Here is a 15,000-nt window from a genome sequence, read left to right on the forward strand (position 1 = left end):
GAGGCAATAATATGATAAGCGGTGCTGGCTACACGTGCTTCCTCCTGTCCCACATGAGGCCCTGGCCAGTGTCCCTTAGCTCCTGTTCACTCCTCTCCAGCCACACAGGCCTCCTCGCTAGGCCTTAACTGACCGAGGTCGTTGGCTACGCGGAGCCCATGCACCTGTCATCCCTTCTGCCTTGGACGTTCTTTCCCGGAGTTGCCTGCAGGCCTCTGCACAAACATTAGCTCCTCAGAAAGGCTCTCCGTGGGCATCTAACATTTCCTGCCCCTCTTCCCCTGCGTCCCTCCCCAAGCCCTGCTCTATTTCTCATCGTAGCGGTACTTACCAACACCTGACGCTGATTTGCATGACCTATTTGTTCCTCCTTGCTCAGGGTCTCCTCACCAGAAGGTGAAGGCCCGGAGCACGTGGCTGCCACTCCGCAGGCATCCAGTGACCCACATCCGCGGAAAGGACGCCCAGTGAAGTTGCTCACCTCTTCCAGGGCTCAGGCCCCCCCGTCCCTCCAGGAGAGAGTATCGGAGTGGGCAGGAGGCCGCTGCGTTCTGCAGCCCGGCCATCCGAAGCAACCGCGGCCGGGTCCTCCTCCATGGGGTGAGTCCTGGGGAGCAGATGAGGGTAAGCCGGGTTTCTGGCCAGGCAGGAGAGCAGGCCAGAGGACTGCACCATCAGGGCAAAAGGGCAGATGGAGAAGAGAACCAGGGTCGAACTGAGGTCAGGGGCCAGAATGGGGCAGTACCACTTGTGGGGCTAATGTCACTTCCAAGTTTCCCTTCCTGGGGGCTCAGTGTGGGTGGCCAGGGCTAAAAGCACAGATTCTAGGGTGGCCGGACCCCTTGCTGGCCACGTGACCTTGAGTAACCTGCTTCCCCTCGCTGTACCGGCCTCCTCCTCTGCAAACTGGAGCAACTAATACTCATCTCCCCCGCCAGCCTTCCCGATGTAATTGGACGTGACCCTGGCTGTGCAGCTGGCGGCTGGCTTCTAGTAGTCTGAAATCTGGGGTCCCCCCTTCCCTCCTCTCCTCTTCCTCTCACTTACTCCAGCTCCACTTGCTGAGGCTTCCAAGCTGGTAATACACCCACGAGGCCACATTTACAGACACTTTGGTTGGGAGGGGGGTGTAGGGAGTGGGAATGCTTCTGGACTCAGCGCCCCACAGCTTCGCACACATTGTCCCAGCTCCAGGCGCTGCTCGAACAGTGCATTGCAGGGCCAGGGGATGCAAACTCAGCAGGTTTGTGTTTGTTTGTTTGTTTAACTGAGGTCAAGTTCACATAACCTAGTATTAACCATTCCGGTGGCATCTGGTACGTTCACCATGTTGTGCACCCAGCACTTCCCGTCTGGTTTCAGGATGTTCTCATCAGCCCCAAAGAACACCCCCTACCCATGAAGCAGCCACCCCTCCCATTCCCTCTCTCCTCGGCGCCTGGCAACCACTCGTCTGCTTTCCGTCTGTGGATGTGCCTGTTCTGGATCTCTCATTTAGAGGGAAGCACGCAGTACGTGACCTTTTGTGACTGGCTTCTCTCACTTAGCATGTTCTCGAGGTCCGGCCATGCTCTGGCGTGTATACACTTCATTCCTTTTTATGGATGACTAATATTCCCCAGCAGCATTTCTTCATCCAAATGGAAGGCAGCGCTTTGCTGGTGGGTGGATGCGGGCATATGTGAAAGGAATTCGAAGAGGGAAGAGAGAGGAAGAAAGGAGAGAAGAGGAAGGGAGGAAGGAGGGAGGACAGAGGTGGGGCAGGGAAGGGAGGCAGGGAGGGAGGCAAAGAGGGAGGAGGACAAAGGTGGGGCAGGGAGGGAGGCAGGGAAAGAGGCGGGGAGGGGGGAGGAAGGAGGAGGACAGAGGTGGGAGGACGGCCACCCTGGAACAGGGGTGAGTCTGAGTAGCCCGGCTCCAGCCCGTGCAGCTCCCAAGCCAGGACAGCGAGAGCAGGGTTTGGTGATCCCTGAGGATGAGCAAGGGGCAGGCAGGGGAGTGGGGTGGCGGGCCGTGCTGGGGTCTCAGAAATCACACACTTGGTCCTGTGCTTCTCAGGATCCCCACCTTCCTCACACCTGTCCCTTCTTCTGCACCAGGCCTGTGAAGACAAAGGCAATCCCTGGTCCTCTGACTCCGCCCTGAACTCTGGGAGGTGCTCCTCCTTCCCTGTGCTGGGGGAGGCCAGGTGCTGCCCGGCCCGGCTGGAGCTGCTGGAGCTGCTGGGCTGTGTGTGTCACCGCCTCCCACCCCGTCCTTGGACCCCAGAGCGACTGGACCCGCACCACGTAGCTGCTGGCCGGGTCCGTGGCCCCACGCTGGGAATTCAGGAGACAGGCCCGGCCAGATGTGCCTCCCCTGCTGGACAAGGAAGTGGGGGTGAAAATGCAGCCCCCGTCTCTGCAAGATGGGGTCCCCCAGGAGGGTTCCATTCAGTACAGACCCTCTTCTCCCTGCAGCTTAGGGCACCACTTCTCTGCACCTGGTGCTCAGCTTATGCAGGCCAGGGAGCCCGACCAAACGAATATCGACTCATGTCGGCCTCGAAGGCGTTTGACGCCCCAGCCTTGTTTTAATGTAATGGTTTGGGGAACTACGGATTCCCTTCGGATTCAGGCTGGTTTGGGAAGGGTCCCGTGGTCCCCTCCCTGCCCTGATGGGAGCATAGGTTTGGTAAGTGGCTCTCGAGAGAAATTCGTATCTGGGTTTGGTTCAAGAATTAGCAAAGATACGCAGTCCGCTCTGGTCTTGGGGTGAGGCTTTGGTTCAGAGAGAGGACAGGGCTGGCTGTGGAGCCCAGGAGGACACGGCCGCCACCGCCCACTGGGCCCCGCGCCGCGGCTTGGGGGGTCCTGTGCTGCATTTAGAACAGGAGCCCTGGCCCTCAAACCCCAGTCAGTCTCCCAAGGGCAACACTGTTTGATTGATTTTGAAACTGTGACCGTGAAGCGGTTAATAAAAACCCGATAGATCTGCACGGAGGTGCTTTCCGCACTGCGCGGCCCCTGCTTAGATGAGTGTGATCCGTCACGGCCAGGCACGGACGCCCAGAGCGCCCTGCACGCAGGAGGGGGCTGTGCAACCACCGGGACCCCCGACTTCCCCCGTCTGCCCCTTGCCTCCAGGGATGACGGAAACGTCTGCCTCTGCTGACACAGCTTCTCCGTTCTTTAGGACAATGGTTCTCAAAGTGGGGTCCCCCACGCCACCACAGCATCATCACCTGAGAAAACTTCAGAAATGCAAATTCTTGAGCTCCACCCCTTGCTGCTCACCACCCCTGGGGCCCCCCACCTCTGCTCTGCAAAGCGCCCGCCACCCTCCGGGTCTTCGGCACCCGGGGCTTCCCACCGTGACTCTGGCTCTCTGTCTACGGTATCTGACAAATGCAGGTAACCCTAAGGCTGAAAGTTTCATCCTATATGGACAAGTGTTTACGTTTGAATGGGGGATAAAATACGGAATCTCCCACACTGGAGGTTGACGTCCCCATGGAGAAGAGGGAGGCTCTTTGTTAGCAAGGAAGGGGCCGGCAAAGGGACAGTCTCTGGCCCAAATCTTCCTGCTGCTTCAAAGAATTGGGATACAAGCGGGTAGAAAAGCCTAGAAGTTAGGAGTGTGTGTTCTGGAACCAGAAACCTGGGCTTAGGTCCCAACTCGGCCTTCTGCTGGCTGTGTGACCTTGGGTGGGTCATCTGATCTCTCTGTACTTTGCAGTGCCTTGATCTGAAAATGAGGATAATAATAAGACCTGGCTCCTAGGGTTGTCCTGAGGATTTTCTCAGTTCTGCACAAAGGAGTTCTTAGGGTAGGGCCCTGCCCCTCTAGCAGGGGCGCTCTGTAGCGCTCTGCCACTCCCCTTGGGCCCACGGCTCCCCACCTATTCCATGGCCAGCTCCTTGTCCCCCCGGGGCTCCTGTCCTGTGAGAAGCAGAAAGCCCGAGGCCTGGCTTGAGGATGGTGACGTTGCTCTGTCCCCACCACTGTCACTGAATGGGGTAGCAGATGCTGGCCTGCTCCCGTCTCTCAGCTCCCCAGAGGACACAGAGATGAAAGTCGGAGGCTGTGGAAAAGCCAGAAGGGACGGGAGGAGGGAAGAGACAGGAAACTAGATGGAGACAAACAGGGGAGGACTGGAAGGGAGAGACACACAGGGAACGGGAGAGAGGGAAGAGGACCGGAAGCGACAAGCAGGTCACTCCAGGGAAGCCCTGTCCCTTGGGCTTCGACTTGTCCCTCTGCGGCCCAGTTACCTAACCAAGCTACGGCTGGGAGCCAGAGTCCAACGTCTCGGAGCGCTGAGAATGATGCAGGGGGTCTCCTTCCCCCCCACTCTGGAAACCCCAGCCTCAGGGCCTGTCCTGAGAGCTGGGGAGCGTTGCCTGACCTCAGCCACCTATAGAGCTTGAGGCCCGTGAGTCCCCGGCGAGGAAGCTGGGGTGCTGGGTGCTGTGAGCCCAGGCTGCACTCGGGTCGGGAGCGTGGCTCATCCAGGCTGGAGAATCCTGACCTCTGAGCTGCATTCTTTCGGCACCTGCCAGAGCCTGGGGGGCACCAAGTCTCCCCTCTCCGCTTCACCCCGGCTTTGACCAGCTGCTGGGAGCAGAGAAGGAGCCTGGCACCACACTCTGCCCATAGCCCACGTCTGGGCTCTAGAGAGCCTGACATCCCTGCTAGTAGCTCCAAGGGGATCCGTGAATGTCCCACAGCAGCTGCTCTTTTGGTTTTGCCTGCTGTTTATGGAGCTCCTTTGAACAACAGCAGGTGATGGGGTACCTGCCCTTTGGGGGGGGTGGGTACGGGGTGCAAGGAATCAGGCCTGGCTGGTGCATACTCCCCCCCGCCTGTTCACATACAACAGCCCCTGTGAGGGGACCTGGGGGGATCCAACCCCACTAAGCTCCCCGGAGTCAGTGGGACACTTTCCCTATCTTGCTAGATGCACCTGATGGGGAGGCCGGACCCTAGGCCAGTGGCACACACAGCCACCACGGGTGACGGGTACTCCTCTCCTGGAGAGAGCCCAGCCCCGGTGCTCCAAGACACCCACCACCCAGCACTGATGAAATGCCCCCTCCTCTGGACGGAGGGCACACACCTGCTGAGTCTGACTCACTAAAGTGTTTTCTTTAGCCCATTCAGGGCCTGTTTGTTTCATTTAATTTGAGGGCCTCGGAATGGAATGTGCCCTCTGGTAGGTCACAGTGCCAACCTCTCTCTCCCGTCCTGCCCCCCTCGGCCCCAAGGATCCTGGAGCCTGGCTGGTGTTCTGAAGAATCCGATGGCCTCAGCTGGGCCCGCTGCTCTCTGGGAAAATCGTGAGGGACACAAGCATTTGGTCACCCCCTGCAAACGTCCACTCAGGCTGCTGGCTCTTTGCTCAGCACGGGCCCATCAGGTCCCCCAGCCTGGGCCACCCCTAGGTGAGGCCTCTGGGGAGAAGGGGTGTTCGCAGAGGACTGAGGAGGGGGTGAGGCGGGGCGGGGTGGAGGGTGCAGGGAGTGGGTGGAGGGAGGCCTGATTAGCTCTTCACTGGGGAATGAAAGTGGCTGGACGCCAGCAGAAATTTCAGGCTGGAATCCAGGACATTAAGATTTCTGGAATCTCCCCCTCTCCCCCCACCTCCACCCCCACCCCCACCCCGGGTCCTCCCTCCTTCCTTTGTTTCTCCGTTCCCTCTGGCCATTTCCCTATGGAGACTGGTGATACAGGCCCTCAAAACACAAAGGCCTGTGTGTTTATCTTCCCAGATCTGAGCTGAAGCAAGGAAGCTGGGCGCCCTGTGGCTGGGCTGGGCGGGGAGGAGGTGGCTTTAGTTTAGAAAGAAAGCAGATCACAGCCCCAGAGAGAATAAAGGGGTCAGTGTGGAGGCCGGGGAGGCACAGCGGGCGGGATGCAGAGGGTCCCGAGCCCTGGGATGGAAGAGTCCCTGCACACGTGGGTGACACAGGCTGCCCCCCCGACCCCCCGGCCTTTGCTCACACTGGCCCATCAAAGCCCAGGGTCAGGTGACCCGTCTGAGGGCCTCATGCTCTGCTGGTGAGAGGGCAAGGTGGATGAGATGGAGGATTTCTTGTCCCTTCCCAGCTCACCTCTGCTTCTACAAACTAGTGTCTCCCCCCACCCCCAGCTCCCCCTCCTCCGGGGCTCACAGCTCCCTAGTGTTTTACCAGATAATTCTCACTGTTACCTGGACGCACGTGCTTTTACTCTTGGTGTGCTTTGGAAAACCAGAGTGGCTACATCGAATGGTGGTTTGATGGATTTATTGCCTAGGATGAGGCTGAGTTAAAAATGTGAGTTGATTTAAGGAAGTAGATGAAGTAAATAATAGTACAGGTGGTGTGTAGACAAAGCTCGAAGTTTCGTGGGATGCGGAAGGCTGAAGTGTGGGAAACCCAGTGTGACCCCAGACAAGAATGGGTTCCCCAACCGGACCGTGCTTGTTCTGACTCCACCCTGTATTGCACTTAACTGGGGCGCAGCCCCGGAGACATGGAGAGGGCCGGCATTCGGCGCACATGTGGGGGCCACCGTGTGCCCAGGCTTCCCCGGGGCAAGGGAGCTGCTCACAGGCCTGGTTCTGGGCCTCGTGTCCTCTCCCCCTCTCCGACAGCCTTCACCCTTGGTATTCCGCTCTTCGAGAGGTGCATCCGGGGAAGCCACTTTGCTGGAGCACCCCCGCCATCCTGCTCCCCCAAAACCCACAAGTGGAAAGCAGTTTCAGAGGTGTGCTCGCCCTGCCTGACTCCTTCCTTAGGAGCTGGGAGGCCCCGTGCACCAGCTGGGGGATCTCAGAGCTTCACACTCCTCCTCCGCCAAAGGGAGGTCTCGTTGTCATGTTGCTCTGAGCTGGGAATGACAGGAAGCAGGAAAGCCCACTGTGCCTGGCAAGGCTCTGGCCTCCCGGTCCCCACCCCGCCACCCAGAGCCCCTGTGACAAGCCAGAGGAGGGGGCAGGTGGAAGAGGAGACAGGCCTGCAGCCTCTCAGCGAGCTCGGCGCTGCAAACGTAGACTGCCCCTGGTGCGGTTGCTGGCTTCGTCGGGGAAATTACTTTAGCCCGGCATCATTTTTTCTGTGCCTGCTCAATAAAATAATTATTGATGGCCTCATCCATTTAAGTCACAATCAAAATAGCAGCCAAGATGGGGTGGCCCTGGATTATATCACCAGAGCAAGGAACTAGTTTCCATCAATTCGCAAATACATTCACATTTAGGTGAAAAATTATGCCATCTGGGGTCAAATATATCAGAGGCTGGGCGCTGGGCGGGAGAGGGCCCAGGTCTCAGGGGGTCTCCACGATTCAGCAGAGTAGGGGACAGCCTGAGTAGGCAGCGGAGGAGGCCCGTGCCCGGTGGACGTGAGAGGAGCGGGCCCCATCCCTCCCAGGAGCCTCCCAGGGGGCTAAGGGCATCAGCTTTTCCAAAGGAAGAAAGACAAATACGTGCGGGTTGGACAGGAGAGAGACCCACAATTTCCCAGGTGTTAACAGCCATGTTAACAGGTGTCCAGCAACTCTCAGCATCCAAGGTGGGACAGCAGGTGGGGGAACAGCGGAAAGCTGGAGCTCGAGACAGGTAGGGCAGGAGAACGGGAGGGAGGGGGGAAGGAACACCCCCCAGATGTCGCTGTGTGCCAGGCACTGGGCTGGGTGCTCGGTGGCACCCATTGCTCCCATAGCCCGTGAGGCCAGCAGTGGCATCTCCACGGCCGACGTGAGGACAGGAGGCTCAGAGAGGGGAATTCACTCCTCCAAAGGTGCACAGCGTGTAGAAGACAGAACCTGGCATTCACGTCAGATTTCCCTGTACCTGGGGTCTTCTCTGGAACGGCCTCCGTCAGTCACTTGCGGGTACCTGTTTTAGGTGTGTGTGGAATGGGGACTGGTTTTCTTTTTTTTTTTTTTAAGGTTTTTATCTTGATTTCTTATTTTTAAAATATTTTTATTTTATTTTTATTTATTCATGACAGACACAGAGAGAGAGAGAGACAGAGACACAGGCAGAGGGAGAAGCAGGCTCCACGCAGGGAGCCCGACGTGGGACTCGATCCTGGGTCTCCAGGATCACACCCCGGGCCGAAGGTGGAGCTAAACCACTGGGCCACTGGGGCTGCCCGGGACTGGTTTTCTGAAAGTGGGAATGTAAATTAATCAAGAAGAGAGAGAGGAGACCCTCCCCTGTGGGTCTTGGAGGTCATGTGGGCCTAGCTGGGCCCTGCTGGTCTGGAGACAGCCCCCGTGTATCTCCAGGGCTTTTCTCAGAGCCCTTTCCACTTAAGGCTGGCTCCAGCAAATCTGGCTTCTAGTTAGGTTTCCCCAGACCCACCTCCCCAACCCCGCCACCTCCTGATCTCCGACCTCTGACCCCCACCCCCTCAACACACACCCAGGGGAAGCCTGTTCCTAGAGCTTACGTACTGCCTAGTATGCATGGGCTCACCTCCCCTGGGGGTCTGAGCTTCAAACCTGTATTCTAATTATGGCTTGAAAGGCGGTGACCCCGGAGATGAGATTTCAAGGGTTGACCGAAAGCATTTTAGGGTGTGACATGTCTCCCCTGTCCCCCCAATATCATACCATGTAGGGCATTGTCTTTTCCTGTCTGCTCAGCACCAGCCCTGAGCATGTGCCTTCAATAAACACAGAAGACTGTGGGATCCATGTTGGAGGCACAGGATAGGAAACGCTGGGGGGGGGGGGGGGATCTTAAATCTGCCTCCCCAATGTTTGACCCTTCTTTCACCTCCTTTAACAAGACGTCTCTTTATTGGCATGATCTCACCTGCCAAAGCATTCTGCCTCGCAGTGCTTGTTCTGGAAACTCCTGGCCCCATGCACAGTCTCAGTTTGCACCCCGGCCCTTGGCACCCGCCTCCCCCATTCAGGGGACTGCCTTCATCGTGGCCATTGGGCCATTTTGGAAAACAGCCTGACACTTCCACAGAATGTTAGCTATAGAATTATCACGTAAGCCGGCACTTCCACTCCTAGGCATAGGCTCCAGAGAAATGAAAACAGAACACTTGTCCATAAATGTTCAGAGTAGCATAATTCATAATAGCCCCAAAGTGGAAACACCCCAAATCTCCATCCGTTGATGAAAGGGAATAAAATACGGTATATCCATACCCTGGAATTCTACTCCCAATAAGAGGCGAAGGGCTGAGACGTGGATAAACATGAAAACGTGCTGCTGAGTCAAAGAGGCCAGTCACAAAAAGACCCCACATTGTATGTCTCCATGTATAAAAATGTCCACAACAGGCAAATGGGTAGATAGGAGGTAGATTTGTGGTAGCTTCGGGCTGGAGAGCTGGGGTTGGGGAGAAATGGGGAGTGACTGCTAATGGGGATGGGGTTCCTCTTGGGGGTGATGAATATGTTCCACAGTCGACTGTGGCCATGGTTTTGCACAATTCCGTGATGACACTAGGACCATTGAACTGTTCTCTTAAAATGGGTCAGTGTCGGGTATAGGAATTATATCTCAATGAGGCTGTTTAAAACAAATCACGGCAATGTACATGGCTCGGCCCCTCCGGCCTCTGACACCTTGCTTGCCCCTGCTGACGGCAGCCTTTTTACCTGCCCTTTTGCCACGTACGCAGACCTGTCACCTGGCTCTCCATCCATCAATCACCCAGCTTCTCCTAGTTGCACCTGCTTCTGCCCACCCCAGCCGTGGCTCCCCACCCAAGTGCTCCCTGTTTCCCTGATTCACATGGCTGGGCTCATCGGCCACCTGGGCTGGAGCCTCCTCCAGCTGGGGCCAGATGGGGAATGATGCTGTCCCAGGGTCCTGAGAGCTGAGATCAGCCCTGGGAGATCTCCTCTGCTCCTTGCCCCGTCCTGACCGTGCTCATTTCATGGTGTACTAGTCTCCAGTGAGGCCCTGGGACAGACGGCTGGGTTTGAACCCTGGCTCTGCCACTTACCAGCTGTTATGGGCTAAATTGTGCTCCCTAAATCCATATGTTAAAGTCTTAACCCCAAATATCTGGGAATGTGACTGTATATGGAGGTGGCATGTTTAAGAGGTTATGAAGTAAGATGGGGTCCTAAGGGTGGGCCCTAATCCAATAGCACTGGTGTCCTTATAAGAAGAGGAGATTAGGACACACACAGAAGGAAGGCCACTGAACACACAGGGAGTGGGCAGCTGTCCACAGCCATTAGAGAGAGGACTCCGAAGAAACAGGCCGGCCTGCACCTTGAGCTCAGATCCCTAGCCTGCAGAGCTGTAAGAAAATTGATTTCTGCTGTTTAAGCCACCTGCTCCACGCTACTTTGCTATGGCAGCTCGAGCCAACTATTACACTAGCTACGTGACCTTGGGCGAGGCACAATCCGCTTCGTCGTGCCTCAGTTTCCTTATCTGTGAAAGGAAGATGATACTAGCACCTATTCCTGAGGTCGCTGTGAAAATTAAATGAGCTATACCTGTGAGGACCTAGAGGGTGCCTAGCACATAGTAGGTGCTATATGTGTGTTCCTATTACTAATATTAATAGGAATATTAATATTCCTATTATTAGTAGTATTTCTATTCTGCATCAGGGACACCACTCAATAAAGATTTCCAAGGACCAACGGCATCAATTGAAGGTGCAAGCTTTACTTTAACACTTACTCTTTTAGATTCACGAAAGTATGCCAGGAGGACGCCTGGGTGGCTCAGTTGTTAAGCCTCTGGCCCTTGCTTTTGACTCAGGTCATGATCTCAGGGTTGTGAGATCGAGCCCTCTCCCTCTGCCCCACCACTGCTCTCTCTCTCTCTCTCTCTCTCTCAAATAAATTAATAAATAAAATCTTAAAAAAAGAAAGTATGCCAAGAAATGTGCACAGTTTTCACTGTCTTACTTGATAGAGGAGAAGACGCAAACAAATTCTCATCAATGTGTTAGTCAAATAATGTACAGAACATCCTACAATGAATGGGCCACTATGCAGCTGCTAACAAAAAGAGGTAGCTCTGAAGGTCAGGTTGTGAATATACAGGGACAAGCAAACATACAGAAATGCGTGGACATAGGAGCATTGCAATGCCAAGTACAATGGGTATCGTATGACCCTCTTAATGTAAGTAAATGAATACGGTGTGTTACGCGTTTATAGAAATGTCAATACTGTTACGTATACTTTATTTTCCTAGAAAAAAGCTGTTGACAGAGATTATATAGGAGAGAGACTGGAGTATCAAAGGACACTCTAACAATTTATGTCACACCTTTCTGAAATTAGCGTTTTACTTAAAAAAAAAATCGGAGAAGGACAAACATTATATGGTCCCATTCATTTGGGGAATATAAAAAATAGTGAAAAGGAATAAAGGGGAAAGGAGAAAAAATGAGTGGGAAATATCAGAAAGGGAGACAGAACATGAGAGACTCCTAACTCTGGGAAACGAACTAGGGGTGGTGGAAGGGGAGGAGGGCGGGGGGGAGGTGACTGGGTGACGGGCACTGAGGGGGGCACTTGACGGGATGAGCACTGGGTGTTATACTATATGTTGGCAAATCAAACTCTAATAAAAAAATAAATTTATTAAAAAAATACTGTAACGAGGATTAGCTGGGTAATGAATTATGGATCGCTTTTGGGTTTTTTTTTCCTTTATTTTTCCTTGTTAAAACAATAAACAACAAAGAGCCCTTAAAAGAGACGCTCTTGTAAAACCACCCCTGACTCCAGATGCACTACACTCTCCTAGTCCCTGGCTCACGGATTTGCCCATCACTGTTCCCTACCCTGGGAAGGTCAAAGGCCAGGATTCCAGCTCAGGTCTGCCACAGCTGGGGGTGTCCTGGAGAAGTCCTTGAGCAGCCTCAGCCTCTCCCTCCCCATCTGTAAGATGGAACACTTGCTCCTGCCCCATGACATTGCAGGTCATGGTGGCATCCAAGTCGTGATGAGAACTCAGCTGTCCATGCTTTGCATTCCTCCCGTGGGGTCGGCTCTAGAGCCTTTGAGGGGCCTAGTAAAGCTGCAGAGTCCAAGAAACTCCAGAGAAGAAGCTGTTCTGGGCCTCTTCTGCTTATAGGACTGTCCCATCACCTCCACCTGGTCCCTGGGGCCTTCGACCAGTGAAGTGCCTGTTTGGTGAGAGGCAGAATTGTGGATTCAGGGCACAAGGCCTGAGACAGAGACCCTGGCTCCGGGGGGTGCACAGAACAACTCGGGACACAGGGAAGCTGTGTAAGGGTGCAGAGAAAGGAGAGGTTCTTTCCAGCTGGAGGGTTGGGAAAGGCTCTTGGAAGTGGTGAAAGAGGACAGTGCCTATGCCTGGAGAGATGTGGGGAAGGACATACCAGATGGAGAAAACTGCAGGAGAAGGAGCCCAAGCTGGCAGGAAGAGTGAGAAAGAGCTACCTCTAGGTTCTCGGGGGCCTGGGGTAGGACTCCATCCCAACAGCAGCACCCTGCCTGCCCCGGATTCCAGAACCCCCGGGCCCTACCTGCCTTCAAGCCCTGGTGTACTATAGGCACCTGATCCCTGTGCTTCTCCTTTGCATCCCCTGGTGTCCTCAGCTGGGGGCCGAGGGGCTCTCCCCAGGCCTCTGAATCCTGATACTCAGGGACAGAAGAATCTTTCCCTCAGGGGCCTGTTATTCATCCAAAGGCCACCAGACCCCTCACCAGTGCCTCCTTTTAGAGAAAGCATGTTTGGGGACTTGCTCAAAGCCTCAGCCCACGCAGGCCAAAGGCTGGTGTCCTTGAGCCTTATCGGCTGTGTGAGACCTGGTCACAGGGAGCCAGGAGTGGCCTCTCCCTGGCAGGTGCCTCCCCAAAGCACGGGGCTCAGGAAGGGAGGAGCTGCCCAGTGTCACACCGCTGGTCAGTGGAGGAGCCAGGGTAGGACCTTGGTCCCTGTGCTCCTCATCTGGGGCTTCCCTCCACCATCACTGCCAGGGAAGGATCTCGAAAGACAGCTGAGCTGTTACTTGCCCTCAACTCCCCAAACCTGCACCATTAGCACCAGCCTCTTACAGATGAGAGGGGACAAGCCCTGCAGAAAGTAAAGCAGCAGGACTGGAGGGGGGGACCCAGCAAGCATCACTGCTCTGGTCAGATTCCAATTCCTGGGTCACCCCCCCTCCCTGAGGGGAGAGCCCCGGGCATCCTGGCATCGGTGCATCCGGGCATCCCTCCGGGAGGGCCTGGTCCTGGCTGCATGCAAGGGCACGCCAGGTAAATCAACAGCTCCCCAAGTCAGGAGATCCGGAAAGGGCAGCGGTCGCGGGGTGTAAACGTGGTGATTGAAATAATGCCTGTCTACACAGCGTCCTCATGCTGGAGCCATCAAATGGGGCTGCTCGGGGCTGCCTGAGGGGAGGTCTCCGGGTCCTTCACTGGCGGGGTGTACGAAGGTGCAGTGCACTGTGGGTGGCACCCCTCAGACCACAGGGGGCAATGATGGGGAGAGAGGCTTGAGTGAGGGGCTCCTCCTCCCAGGAGGGGTAGAGTGCCTGCCCAGGGGTGACCCCCCACCCCCCCTGAAATGGGCCGGGCAGAGCCTGCCTGCCCAGCAGTGGGACAAACACCAGGCCCTGGCCTTCTGGGCCCTTCCTGCTTGCCCGCGGGTACCTGCTGTAGCTCCAGCAGTGGCTGGAGAGGGGCTGGGGCCTGGGAGCACAGTGAGGGAGTCCCCTGCCCGGTGCTGGGGCTCCCTGTGTGAGCAAGGTGTGCATCCACACACACGCAGACACGGCCCCTCAGGAAATAGTCACTCTACACTTGGCCCCGGAGCTGCTTCTAGGGGTTGGGAGCATAGTAGTGGGGGGGGAGGGGACCAAAAGGCTATCCTTATGGGATTTAAATTCATGGCGATTAGAAGGAAGACGCTCTCGGGTCGTGTATCTGTCCAGTGTTTCAGTTCAGTCCCACAGGCCACGAGCTCCTGTCTCACTCTTCTTTCTGCCCACGACCCACTGCAGACCCTTTAAATCTAGAAGGCCCTCACTAATGGTCCCGCCCCTCCCTCTCTCCTCCTCCCCTTCTAAATTAGCTTTGCCATTAACTCTTTTTTTTTTTTTTTAAGATTTTATTTATTCATTCATGAGAGACACAGAGAGAGAGAAGCAGGCTCCCTGCAGGGAGCCCGATGTGGGACTCGATCCAGGACCCCAACCTGAGCCAAAGGCAGACGCTCAACCGCTGAGCCACCCAGGCGTCCCGCCTTTAACTCTCGCCTTCTGTCTCTTCACCTCTGCCCAGTTCTCTGCACACCACCCCCACCTCCTGAAGGTGTCTCCCCGGAACTTTCTCTCCCGTGGGGAACCAGGAGGCAGGAGCCAGCTGGCCTTGGGCTCAGACCTGCCTGGGGAGCTCAGAGTACCTCTGCCCGCTGTGGCCTGGCTGGGGGGTGGGCTGTGAGGGCTGGCCCACCTGTGAAGTCAGCCAAGTGGCTTTTCTGCGTCCCCAGACATCCCCTAGGTCCTCCTGGGCTCCAAATTATAGCAGCCACCATTTAGCCAGTGCTTCATCCAGGTCAGGCTCAAGCTCAGGCCTCATGAGCCTCAGCTCATTTAAGCCTCTGACAACCAGACAACTCCGGCGAGGGGTGGGGTGGGGGTGGGCATGCACCTTCCCTGTAATTTCATTAGGGGGACCTCCAAGGTCACAGAACAGAAGAGTAGCAAGGTCAAGGTCGAGGCTAGAGTCTGCTCTGCCTTGACCCCCACTCTCCTGTCGCTACTCTGTCTCCCTGCTCTCTCCTGACTTTCTCTCCGGGGGGGCTTTTTGTCCTCCAGTGGTGGCCAGTGAAACCCACCACATGTGCCATCGAGGTATCTCCATTTCATATAGTGAATGGCATTCTGGACCTAGATAACGTATCTGCGGTGGTGGAGTAGGAGGTAGATGGGGGCAAAGGGGAAAATTTTCATTTGGGAATAGGGTTGTCCCAGAGGTCCCATCATCACCCCAAACAGAAGGTTGTCTCTTCTGCTCCCATAAAACAGGCCCCTCCCTGCCAAGTTAAGCAATCAGACAGCT

The 15,000-nt window shown here is 55.8% G+C and overlaps 1 long non-coding RNA gene across 4 annotated transcripts; it reads left to right on the forward strand.

Moving 5' to 3' along the window:
* Positions 1 to 67: 67 nt before the first annotated feature.
* On the forward strand, positions 68 to 10,820 carry LOC144303476 (uncharacterized). 4 transcript variants are annotated; one of them, XR_013370524.1, is made up of 8 exons: positions 68 to 600; positions 1,363 to 1,511; positions 2,100 to 2,303; positions 3,175 to 3,392; positions 5,247 to 5,423; positions 7,510 to 7,582; positions 7,764 to 7,874; positions 7,977 to 10,820. It is a non-coding gene; the product is annotated as an uncharacterized LOC144303476 (long non-coding RNA). The 4 variants fall into 4 exon arrangements; XR_013370523.1 differs by having other exon boundaries at positions 2,100 to 2,673; positions 7,510 to 7,874; XR_013370525.1 differs by having other exon boundaries at positions 4,940 to 5,423; positions 7,510 to 7,874.
* Positions 10,821 to 15,000: the final 4,180 nt, after the last annotated feature.

This window comes from Canis aureus, chromosome 32 (genome assembly GCF_053574225.1).
Source record: "Canis aureus isolate CA01 chromosome 32, VMU_Caureus_v.1.0, whole genome shotgun sequence".
Lineage (NCBI taxonomy): Eukaryota > Metazoa > Chordata > Mammalia > Carnivora > Canidae > Canis > Canis aureus.